The sequence below is a fragment of the Aegilops tauschii genome, chromosome 5, assembly GCF_002575655.3.
Source record: "Aegilops tauschii subsp. strangulata cultivar AL8/78 chromosome 5, Aet v6.0, whole genome shotgun sequence".
Lineage (NCBI taxonomy): Eukaryota > Viridiplantae > Streptophyta > Magnoliopsida > Poales > Poaceae > Aegilops > Aegilops tauschii.
This window is the reverse complement of record NC_053039.3, coordinates 226,233,704-226,244,755: the sequence shown is the minus strand read 5'-3', so window position 1 is coordinate 226,244,755 and position 11,052 is coordinate 226,233,704.

The following is an 11,052-nucleotide window of genomic DNA, read 5'->3' as shown; positions in this document are numbered from 1 at the left end:
TAATGGTGAAGAACTTCTACAAGTTCTACAAGAGTAGAAGCAAGGAAAGAAGATCCGAGTCAAGGTGCTACAATGACAAAAGATCTTCAAGTCGTGAGCCCCCTAATCCAATGAGTGTGCGCCCCCCTACAAAAGAAGAGAAGATTCACCCAAAAGAAGAAGTAGAAGAGAAGAATCACCTCCAAGGGAGAGAAGAAGTAGAGATGATCGCTATGAACGGAGAACCTCTCGCAGAAGCAAGGATTCGGAAAGGAAGGACAAATCATCAAAGAGCTACACAAAACGAAGACATCAAGCTCACGTTGGTGAATGGGTATCCAGCTCCGACCATCACTCCGAGAGAAGTTATCATTCCGACTCCGGATATACCCAATGTCGGATGTGGGGTTCCGGCAAAACCCTTAAGGTTCGAAGTCTGGGGTGCGCGCGAAGTTCTTCCCCTCCTACCGATCCACGCCCTAGCTCGCTAAGATCTCACGGACGAACTCGACACACTCGCAACACAGAAAGACACGAGATTTAAACTGGTTCGGGCCACCGTTGTGGTGTAATACCCTACTCCAGTGTGTGGTGGTGGATTGCCTCTTGGGCTGATGAAGAACAGTACAAGGGGAAGAACAGCCTCCTAAGGTTGAGGTGTTCTTGTGCTCTGTGGACTTGTGGATGAGAACTCGATCAGTTCCACCTCTACTGTGGTGGCTAGCTCTACTTATATAGGCCCTGGTCCTCTCCCCAAATATTGAGCGGGAAGGGAGCCAACAAGGGCGGGCGAATTTGAAAGGGGACAACCAGTACAAGCTATCCTGACAAAAGCGGTATTCGCCTGCAAAAGGCTCTGGTGGTGACGCTGTCTTGGGCTCCACGGTGACCTCCGTCTTGCCGTCCTGCTGGTCTTGGTCTTGTTGCACCGATATGGAAACCTTTGCCTGATGCCTCGGTACTCTGCGCCTGCGCCTGCTTCCTTAGCACCAAAGAGGAAACAAGGACACTTCGCGCGCTGGCGCCCGCCTGGTGCCGATCGTCATGGCTCACGTCCCGTGAGCCTCGTGAGGTTTGCTCCACCTTGATATCTGCGCTCCTCATGAGGCAGTCTGGTGAGGCCGCTCCCGAGGAGGTCTTGCGCCGTCCGCCTCGCGAGGCTTGGCCCCTCGCGAGGGTCTTGAATGCTTTGTTGATGAAGATGGGCCGTACAGGCCCGCTAGCATAGCCACGCCGTGGGCCGCAGGCAGGCAAGTCTGGGACCCCCATTCCCAGGACGCCGATAGTAGCCCCCGGGCCCAAGGTGCGCTTGGGCTTGGCTTCGCGGCGAAGCCAAGTGTTAAGTGCGGAGCGCCGCGGGCCCCAAAAGCCTGCGGCCTTGGTCGACGCGTGGCGGTTGATTGGACGTGGGCGTCTCCACTTCCCCACGCTGCCTCTGAATCTGCCTGGCTATGCGGCCCCCGCAGTCTACATAGTTATTCCTCCGTCGCCCGTGTCTTGCTTCCCCAATCCCTCTGCTTCCTCGAGACTCTGCTTCTCCTCTCCGATCTGACCTGCCTCCTGCCAGCTCCATCGCCATGGCGCCGAAACAAGCAGACAAGGGAAAGAAACCCTTGTCTTCGCCGAGCGCGCCTCCGGCCGTCGAGCCGGTGCTCGGCAGACCCCGGGTGCTCAACGACGAGGCCATGGACAAGGTGCGTCCAATGCTCGCTTCCAGCTTCAACGAGTGGGGAGTGACGGTGGCTTGGCCCGCGTCTCGCACTCGCATGGCCCGGGCTGCCACTGAGGTCCCAATCTTCATAGATGCCCTCTGGGCTGGCCTGATTCCTCCCTTCTCCGCCTTCTTCAACGCGGTGCTCGAGTATTATCAGATCCACATGCTGCATCTCGACCCCCAATCTGTGACCCTTCTCGCCGTCTTCGCCTTTTTGTGCGAAGCCATGATGGGCATCGCTCCTTCGGTGGCCTTCTTCCGCCATTTCTTTTCATTGCATCTAACTCACCCTCGTCAGAGCTCGGGGTGCGTGAGCTTCCAGGCCGTGGCCGCAACGGTGGGCGCAGGGATTGACTTTGAGCTTCCGTCATCCACGAGCGAGTTCCGGACACGATGGGTGTTTGTCGACGCCGGTGTGCTCAGCCCTCTGCTCCATGCTCCGGGGGGCCTGCTGTTCCAAACTCCGGTTGGGGCCATCAGAAGCTCATGAGCCCCCGCCTCACTCCCGTCTGGGCCAGGCTAAGGAGGTTGAAGGACCGAGGCGTGACTGCGCCTATGGTGGTGAAGGAGTTTGTCAAGCACCGAGTCGCTCCGCTTTAGCGCCATTCCCGCCCGATGTGGGCCTTGCTCAGCAGTCAGGACCACATGAGGTTTCAAGAGGAATGGCATCCTCTTAAGATGCGGGAGACAGTGCTTATGGTCCTGACGGGTACCCCTCTGCCGGACGACATGCCCAGGAAGAGCTGTCTGTTGTACTGTTGCGAGAACAAGGATGAGTTTGCCGCGAGCATGCCCTCCTTTGATGAGTGGGGCCTGCGCCCGATCGGCCTGGTGGGGCCCCGCGAGAACCCCATCGACGTGGTCCCCTTCCTCGCCGCCGGTGCCGAGCTCGCCCCAAGTGAGGGCGCAGGAGGGCGAGCTCCGACGGAGGCCGGCGGCCCAAGCGCTGAAGAGCACATGCCGCGGGGTGATCCGGGGGCGTCGTCCTCGGGAGCTCGCGATCCCTCCCTTGGGGCGTCGGTTACTGAGGCGACGCAGCATGCGGTTCCCGAGGTCAAAGCCCCCGAAGCCTCGGGAGGTCATAGCGAGACGGCGCCCGACTGTTCACCACAGCTAGGCACCCCTGAAATTGTCCCTCCAAGCTCTTCTTCGGCCCCGCCTCGCACCGGCCGTCACGTCCAGCGCTTCGGTCGGCTTTGCGTGGACTTCGAGGAGCTCCACAAGAGGAAAGGATCCCCGAGCAGCAACAACATCTTTGGGCCGTTGAAGCGGCGAACATACTTTGCTATCGACGAGTAAGTACTGCACCTTGTGATTTCTTGATTGCTGCTTTCCTTCCTGACGCTAGCTCTTCAGAACCCCTTCTGCCAGGGCCGTTGGGTCCCTCGTGAAGCAATCCTCGCCTTCCTCGGCACCCCCGCTGGCCTTGTGCACCCCGAGCCTGCACGCCGCGCCCGGAACCGGGTCGGCAAAGGGGGTGCGCTCGCCTTCATGGAGCCTTGAATCTGCGGCTTCGCTGCCCTTCCTGCACGGTCTGGCTTGGAGCCTGGCGGGCGTTCCCCGGTCTCCTCCTCTGGTGATGGACATCAACTGGTTGACTTCGACCTTTGGCTCCTCCTCAAGCAGCGGGCCGCGTCCGGCCAGAGCTTCTCGCGAGGTCGGGCCGGCGCTTGGAGCGGCACCAGCCCCCAGCCCCCTGCCGAGAGGCGGTGCGCCACTTGATGTCCCGTTGCAGCCCCTGAGGTGGAGGACGAGGTGGGCCGTGCGTTCGAGTCCGAGCGCGGGTGAAGCGTCGTTCGCCATGAGCTCTTCCAGGAGGCGATGGGCGCGATGAGCTGACTTGGTGAAGAACTTGCGGGCGTTGACTCGCGCCTTGAGGCTAAAGGTCTTCGGCTGGTGGAGGAACGGCGTAAGCCGAGGGTGGCCATCAATCTTGGCCGCTATCAGCGTGATCTTGACAATGCGAAGGCCGAGGCGTCCCTCAAGGTTTCCCGTGATGCTTGCTCCCGAGCCTTGGAGGAGGCTCGCGAGGCTGACCGCCGTCGCGAGGCTGCGGAGAAGCGCACGTGGGAGCTCCAGGCCTGGAGTGCATCCCTCGAGCAGCAGGTGGATGCGCGCAGAGCCGCCCTTGCGTCGCTGAAGGGGATGCCCGCAGAGGAAGAGGAGGTCCGGAGGCGTGAGGAGGCGCTGGCTCTGGAAGCCATGGAGCGCAGCCTTGAGCTCGAACAACTGGAGACGAGGGAGCGTCAAGTTGCTCAGGCGGAAGATGCCGTCGGGGCTCGCGAGGCCAGGGTCCAGGAGGAAGTCGACCGCCGGGTGGCCGAGGTTCGCGCAGACCTGGAGGGTAGGTATGACTTGAAGTTGAAGCTCGCAGGAATGGAGGATGCGGGCAGGTCCGCTGCCCTCAGGCCCAGGTTGGACGAGGCGGAGAGGCGTGGGGAGGCCACGGCTACCGCCCTGGTTACGGCGCAGGCCGACTTGGCCCCGCCCGCACCGAGCTGCTTTCTCTTCGGAAACGGGTTGATGACACCAAGGCCGTCGCGCGGCGAAACAGGGAGGAAGTGCTCCGACGACGGACGCTGGAGCGAAAGCACGCCCCCATGCTTCAGGACCTTCGGAACAGGGCTAATACCGCCCTGGGCCACATCTGCGATGAGAATGCACCGCACCCCCACTTGAAAGACTACGCCAGCCACCTGATCTTCTTCACCGATGTGGTGACGCGCCTGGAAGCCCGGTCCGACAGGGCTCTTTGGCTCGTGGAGGAGAGAAGCCGGGGCCTGCTCGGGCGCGCGTTCTCCCGCGTCTTCAGCCACCTTAGGAACACCTTCCCCGACTTCGACTTCGACTCTGCCATTGCCCCCGTACCACAGGCCGTCCGGGGCGACCTGGCGCGGTGGGTGGAGGACAACGTGGATGCGTTGGTCAGAGCCTTCACTTCAGAGGACGACGCGGTGGTAGTCGCCGCAGACGGAGGCGACGTGGTCGATGATGGGGACGCCGGCGCTGGTGATGGTGGCGGCGGCGCCAACGACGACGTCAGCGACGCGAGCGGCGCTTCCGAAGATGACGCGGAGGACGCGGCGAGCGACATATCCGGCTAATTCCTCGTCCCTTTACTGCTTCACCCTGTATGCAAAAACTCGGGCGTGGCCCCTGAAGATTGTGAGAGCATTTTGGGAGGGGGAGCCCCTCATGTAAATGAATCATGATTTTTATATCTCTGTGCTGAATCAAGGGTGCGTTTTGGCCGGCCATGAGTCTGATGGCAAGTCTTGCCGCTGCGGTTTACCTTAGCTGGGGCAGGCCCTGAATCGTATTTTAAGGTCGAGAGTCGCCGCGGGGCTCCTGAAGGGTCTGCTGACCTGCCCGAGAGGGCCTCGTGAGGTTCCTGCACCGATCGGCGCACGCGTTGCGCATGCTGGGCCCAGCCCCGCTCACGAAGGGCCCGCGAGGGGGAGGCGGCGAGCGTGAGCTCGAGAACAAGGTAAGAACCAGATGGCAAGAAATCGCTTTGAACGAGAAAATGCACCCCCCCGCACGCATCGATAAAAGCTTGACTTCAACTTAAATCCAAATCCAGAAAGCAAGGCTACAGAAGAAAAGATCCAAAGCAAATGGTCGTGTCCGACGCCTAGTCTAGTCTTCGGGTCTTCAAGTCTTCTCACCAGCGCGGAGCTAAGTGCTGCCACTAGGCGTGGGAGGGAGCCCCAGGGCCTGAGGCCAGCACCCCTGAGACTCCGGGGCATGTACAACCCCACTCATTATTACGTGAGAGTGTCACGGGCGGCGAGCTTCACAGGCACTGGGCCTTCTTCACAGGAACCGGCCTTGCTTCATATCGCCAGACGAGAGCCCCGCCTTGCGCCTCCCTCGACCACCTTTGAGCCGACCGGCAACCTGGATGACACAAAGGGGGAAAGGGGACGCCAGCCGTGCCCCCGGCGACCACGGGTCCTCTGCCGGGGGAAGGCTCGCCGGCACCTCCCCGACAGAGGGCCTACCTCCGGGCGTTGCTTGGCTTCGCGTGACGCGGGGAGGGGCCTTACTCCTGGCTCCCTCCTCGTGGCCCCCAGCGTGATTCCCCCAGCGGAAGGGATGCTACTGCGCCGGGGTCGCCGACCGACGCCGTGACCTGATTCACTTGCAGCCCATGGTTAGCGTAAGCCTGCTCCTGAGAGATTAGTGGTGCCCTATAGTCGTTGTCGCTGGCGCGATCGTTGCGGTTCTCTGTCTGTTCTTGGAAGGCTTCAACTTCCAGCGTCCCTTCTTTCCACTCTTCTCCGAGGAACGAGCCAGGGTCGTCCTCCGGTGCGTACCCCTGGTCCATCATGCGGGGCACGTAGGCTTCCGAGGCTGTCACCCCGAACACCTCGCCGTAGTGCCCCACACTCCATGTCGCCCGGCCCTACGCGGCGTCCTGAGGATGGTAACGCGGCATCCCACTGGAACCATGGGAGGCGACGCTTGTACTCATGCTCGTCGCGGGCGGCATGGGGGCGGTGGAGCCCCCGGCGCCGCCGGCCGTGCTGGTGTTGACGAAGCCCCCAGGCGTACCTGATGGAGCGTGGTTGCGGCGAGGCCCGCCGTGAGACTCCGGCGTGGCTTGAGAAGGAAGCTGATAGCAGAAGGGCGGCGCTCCTGATGCGGCCGCATCCAGCAGCTCGGCAACACGCTCCAGCAGTGCATCCCGGCCGCTCTCCATCAGCCGGCACCGCAGCAGCTCTCGCGTCACCGTGAGCACTGCCCGCATGTTTGCCTGCTCCCGCCGTGAATGCGGCGCTGTTGCTACGGCGTGGCTTGCTGCCCTTGCAGCGGCTCGCACTTGCCGTGGAGTGAGGGTGGACGACGCCTGGCCACGCCGCCCGCGCCCCGCAGCGTTGGACGGCGCTCGCGGCGCCTGGAGCACGGGGTCGAGGTCTTCATGGGCAGGTGTCACCGCTCGGGCTGGCCAAGCTGCCCAGCGGTCGGAGTCAGCCCTTGGGTCACCGGACATCGTGGCCACGGAGCGTCGGCAAGTCGATTGGCGGAGAAGAAGCTCCGGCGCACCCCTACCTGGCGCGCCAAATGTCGGATGTGGGGTTCCGGCAAAACCCTTAAGGTTCAAACTCTGGGGTGCGCGCGAAGTTCTTTCCCTCCTACCGATCCACGCCCTAGCTCGCTAAGATCTCACAGACGAACTCGATGCACTCGCAACACAGAAAGACACGAGATTTATACTGGTTCGGGCCACCGTTGTGGTGTAATACCCTACTCCAGTGTGTGGTGGTGGATTGCCTCTTGGGCCGATGAAGAATAGTACAAGGGGAAGAACAACCTCCTGAGGTTGAGGTGTTCTTGTGCTCTGTGGACTTGTGGATGAGAACTCGATCAGTTCCACCTCTACTGTGGTGGCTAGCTCTACTTATATAGGCCCTGGTCCTCTCCCCAAATATTGAGCAAGAAGGGATCCAACAACGGCAGGCGAATTTGAAAGGGGACAACTAGTACAAGCTATCCTGACAAAAGCGGTCTTCGCCTGCAAAAGGCTCTAGTGGTGACGCTGTCTTGGGCTCCACGGTGACCTCCGTCTTGCCGTCCTGCTGGTCTTGGTCTTGTTGCACCGATATGGAAACCTTTGCCTGATGCCTTGGTACTCTGCGCCTGCGCCTGCTTCCTTAGCACCAAAGAGGAAACAAGGACGCTGAGCGCGCTGGCGCCCGCCTGGTGCCGATCGTCATGGCTCACGTCACGTGAGCCTCATGAGGTTTGCTCCTCCTTGATATCTCCGCTCCTCGCGAGGCAGCCTGGTGAGGCCGCTCCCAAGGAGGTCTTGCGCCGTCTGCCTCGCGAGTCTTGGCCCCTCGCGAGGTTCTTGAATGCTTTATTGATGAAGATGGGCCGTACAGGCCCGCTAGCATAGCCACGCCGTGGGCCGCAGGCAAGCAAGTCTGGGGACCCCAGTTCCCAGGACGCCGACACCCAAGATGAAGGTGTTGCCGGTCTAGCACTTGTGTCAACCAACTAGGCCTTGGTCAAGTGGGTTCCCAAGACTACATCAAGTTCCACTTCGTCAAGTACGACTACAACTCCAAGGATTCCCATCAAGATGATGTGGATCCCGAAGAAGAAGAACTAGAGAGTTCTTGAGAGTGACTCCACCAACATACTTCACTCATATCATTTTGGGAAGGACAAGTGCAAACAACTTCCATATCTTGCACTAGTTCAAAGAGTCACAAACCCTCTTGTTGGTAAGATAAGGGACAAGGTAACCTAATGCTCTCATGGACATCATCTTGTGTGAACATCACTCTATGTCTATGGATATCCTTGTTTGTTCCTTGTGGGACTAACCCGTGTAGGTATTGAAAGTGCAACTCACTCCAATGGATTACTCCAAATGATCTACATCAACATTGAGCATCCACATCTTCAACATCTACATGAAGTCATCATCGACAAAACCCAAGGTTAGTTCATCCCTCTTAGGGGGGATATCACATCTAGGGGAGCTTTACTCTAATCAATTGAGCTAAAGCAACTCTAATGGTGTGAACACAACAATGCTTTATGAAAAAGTGGTAACCCCACTTGTGCTTAAACGATGAGTATGACCTATGATTAAATGTTCTCATTTGACTCCTAAGTGAATATACTCATATATAGATGACCTAGTCATCGCCAATTGCTTGATAGATGCTAGAGTGTTTGTGCATGCTTTGCCACATGTTTCATTTGCCATTTTATTGTGTGAGCATGTTGATTGCATATTTTACTCATTCGAGGACATCCATTTGTTGCTTTGATTGTATGGCTTTTTCTCTTTTGCCAAATGGATGGACAAGAATGACTAAGAACTTCCTCTAGCTATCTATGCTTTTCTCGTATCAAACTCTATTCATGCTACATCACAAAGTTTGATCAAGTCAAATTCGAACCACTCTGTGTGAGGAGCACTCGGACTCCCTGATTCGTCATAGACTTAAACTTCCAAAACATCTGCGTGCATTTCGGTCTGACCGATTCATTCACTTCGGTCGTACCGAGTTCACCGAGTTGATCTAGGTTTTCAATCTCGGTGCAACCGATTAGAACCTTTCGGTCACACCGAGTTGCAGTAACCGCTTGCAATTCTGTATCTCGGTGCCACCGAGTTGTTCCACTCGGTCACACCAATAGGGTCAGGATATATATACCGACGGGTGAGATTTTGGAAATTTCTTCAAAACCCTCCATCCCGCGTGTTTCCTGCTCTACCGCCTCGGGTCTCCGGATCTTCTTCTCGTCGCCAGCGACATCCCATCGCTGGTCTTTGTCGCCGCCAACGGATTTGAACCTCGCCGTTGCCGCCGTAGCGAACTCACCGCCGAACTAGGGCATGAGTTCGACTTTTTGTGCTAATTCCTTACTCCGATTCTGAGCACAATGCAATGCCATGTTCTTTACCACGTATGAGATCAATCTATCTAGATAAAACCTCCATTAGATTAGGTTTGATTTGAAAATTTAGGGTTAGGTTTCTGCCGAACTCATCTCGGACCGACCGAGTTGTGGAAATCGGTCTCACCGATTTGGCTTAGGCCATAGCACTTGCACTTTTCGGTCTGACCGAAAGTTGCAAATCGGTGTGACCGAGTTCGACTCTCTGTGAAACCCTAGCAATCTCGGAGTTACCGAACTGTGACTCGGTCTGACCGAGTTCACTAGTTTAGACTCCAACAGTTTCTTCGGTGTCACCGAGTTTAACAAATCGGTAGCTCCGAAATTCTTTCTGTGGAAAACTAAAACTAAGTTTTTGACTCATTTGTTTTGCAAAAACTCTGCACTTTGTTATGCTCATCCACTCTATCTCATCTATATCTATTCACATGGTCTGCTGTCTATTTGTTTTGCCAGTATGTATGACCAGAGTGATAGCTAGAACAAATCAGAAGAGCAAGTGAACATGAGTGACGGCACTAGTCCCTCTAGCAGCTATGATTATGGCAGCAGGAGCACTCCAAGCAATTTGCCCAAGGCAGCCACTAGGACAAGGAAGAAGAGAACCTCAGACTCAGAGGATGAGGACTATGTGGCCAGTGAGGAAGAAGTCAGCTCCAAGAAAAAGGTGCCAAAGAAGGAATATGCTGCAGCTGCATCTACCGAGCCAGGATTGCACAAGAAGGCACCAGCCAAGAGAGTTCCAATGTCAAAGGCCAGGGCCTCCACTCAGGAAACTATGGAGTTCACTCTTGAACCAAAGGAGGCTGGTGATGGCAAGAAGAGGAAAGAGAGGGTCAAGAAAACCACTGCCAGAGTCATTGGGAGATCTTCTATGATAAGAGATCCAGCTGAAGAAGAAGAGGAAGAGGAAGAGGATGTTGCACTAGCACCCAAGTCCCAGAAGCTGATGGGGGATGCAATTAAGTCTGGGGCTGCTGCTTCAAAGCCCAAGACTGCCCCCAAAGCTGCTGCTCAAGCTCAAAAGACTTCAAAGCCCAAGAGGAGCACTAGGAACATTCCAGCTGCAAAGAAGAACAAGGCCCCAGTGCCAGAGCTTGAAGAAGAAGAAGCTGAAGCCCAAGTGCTAAGGAAGCTTAAACCAAAGATCCCAGATCATGATGACAGCCATCCAGTGGTAGAAGATATGAGCATCAGGAAGGATGCTGGTCTTAGACTTTGGAGATAGAGTGATCCCTATGCTGTGAGGACGAGGACTGCAGTGGACTACAGGTTCCACACCAAAGAGCAGCAAGATTTCTATGAAACCATTCTGCTTGACAAGAAGCCCATAGTTTGTGACATGAAGTGGGCAGACTGGAAGTACATTGATGAGAATGAAGATCATTTTCCAGGTGTGCATGAGAGCTTCAGAGCTTGTGGTGTTGACAAGTTTGTGGGTCAGAAGCTGAAAAAATGGAATGATGAACTCATCATGCAATTCTACTCTACAGCTCATTTTTATCCAGATGGTAGAATTGTATGGATGTGAGAGGGTACAAGGTACCAATTAACTGTTGATGAGTGGGAAAAACTGATATATGCTCCTGAAGAGCATGAAGATGACTTGGATACCTATGCCAAGAATAATAAAGACCACAAATCTATGGCCAACATGTACAAAGAGATCCCAGACAAAGCTTTGGATACACATAGAGTTGGATCTGTTCATTACTTGTTGTCTAGTCTAGCTACAATCAACACTATATTGAGGCATACTTTGTTTCCCAAATCTGGAGATCACAAGAGGGAGGGGGGCTGCTAGCTACTTCACACTTTGCTAGGTGAACCTCGGTTGGGGGGGGGGGAATGCATTCATAGCTTAGGAATCCCTTTGTGCTGACAGGAGGGAGGGGGGCTGCTAGCTCTACTTCACACTTTGCTAGGTGAACCTCGGT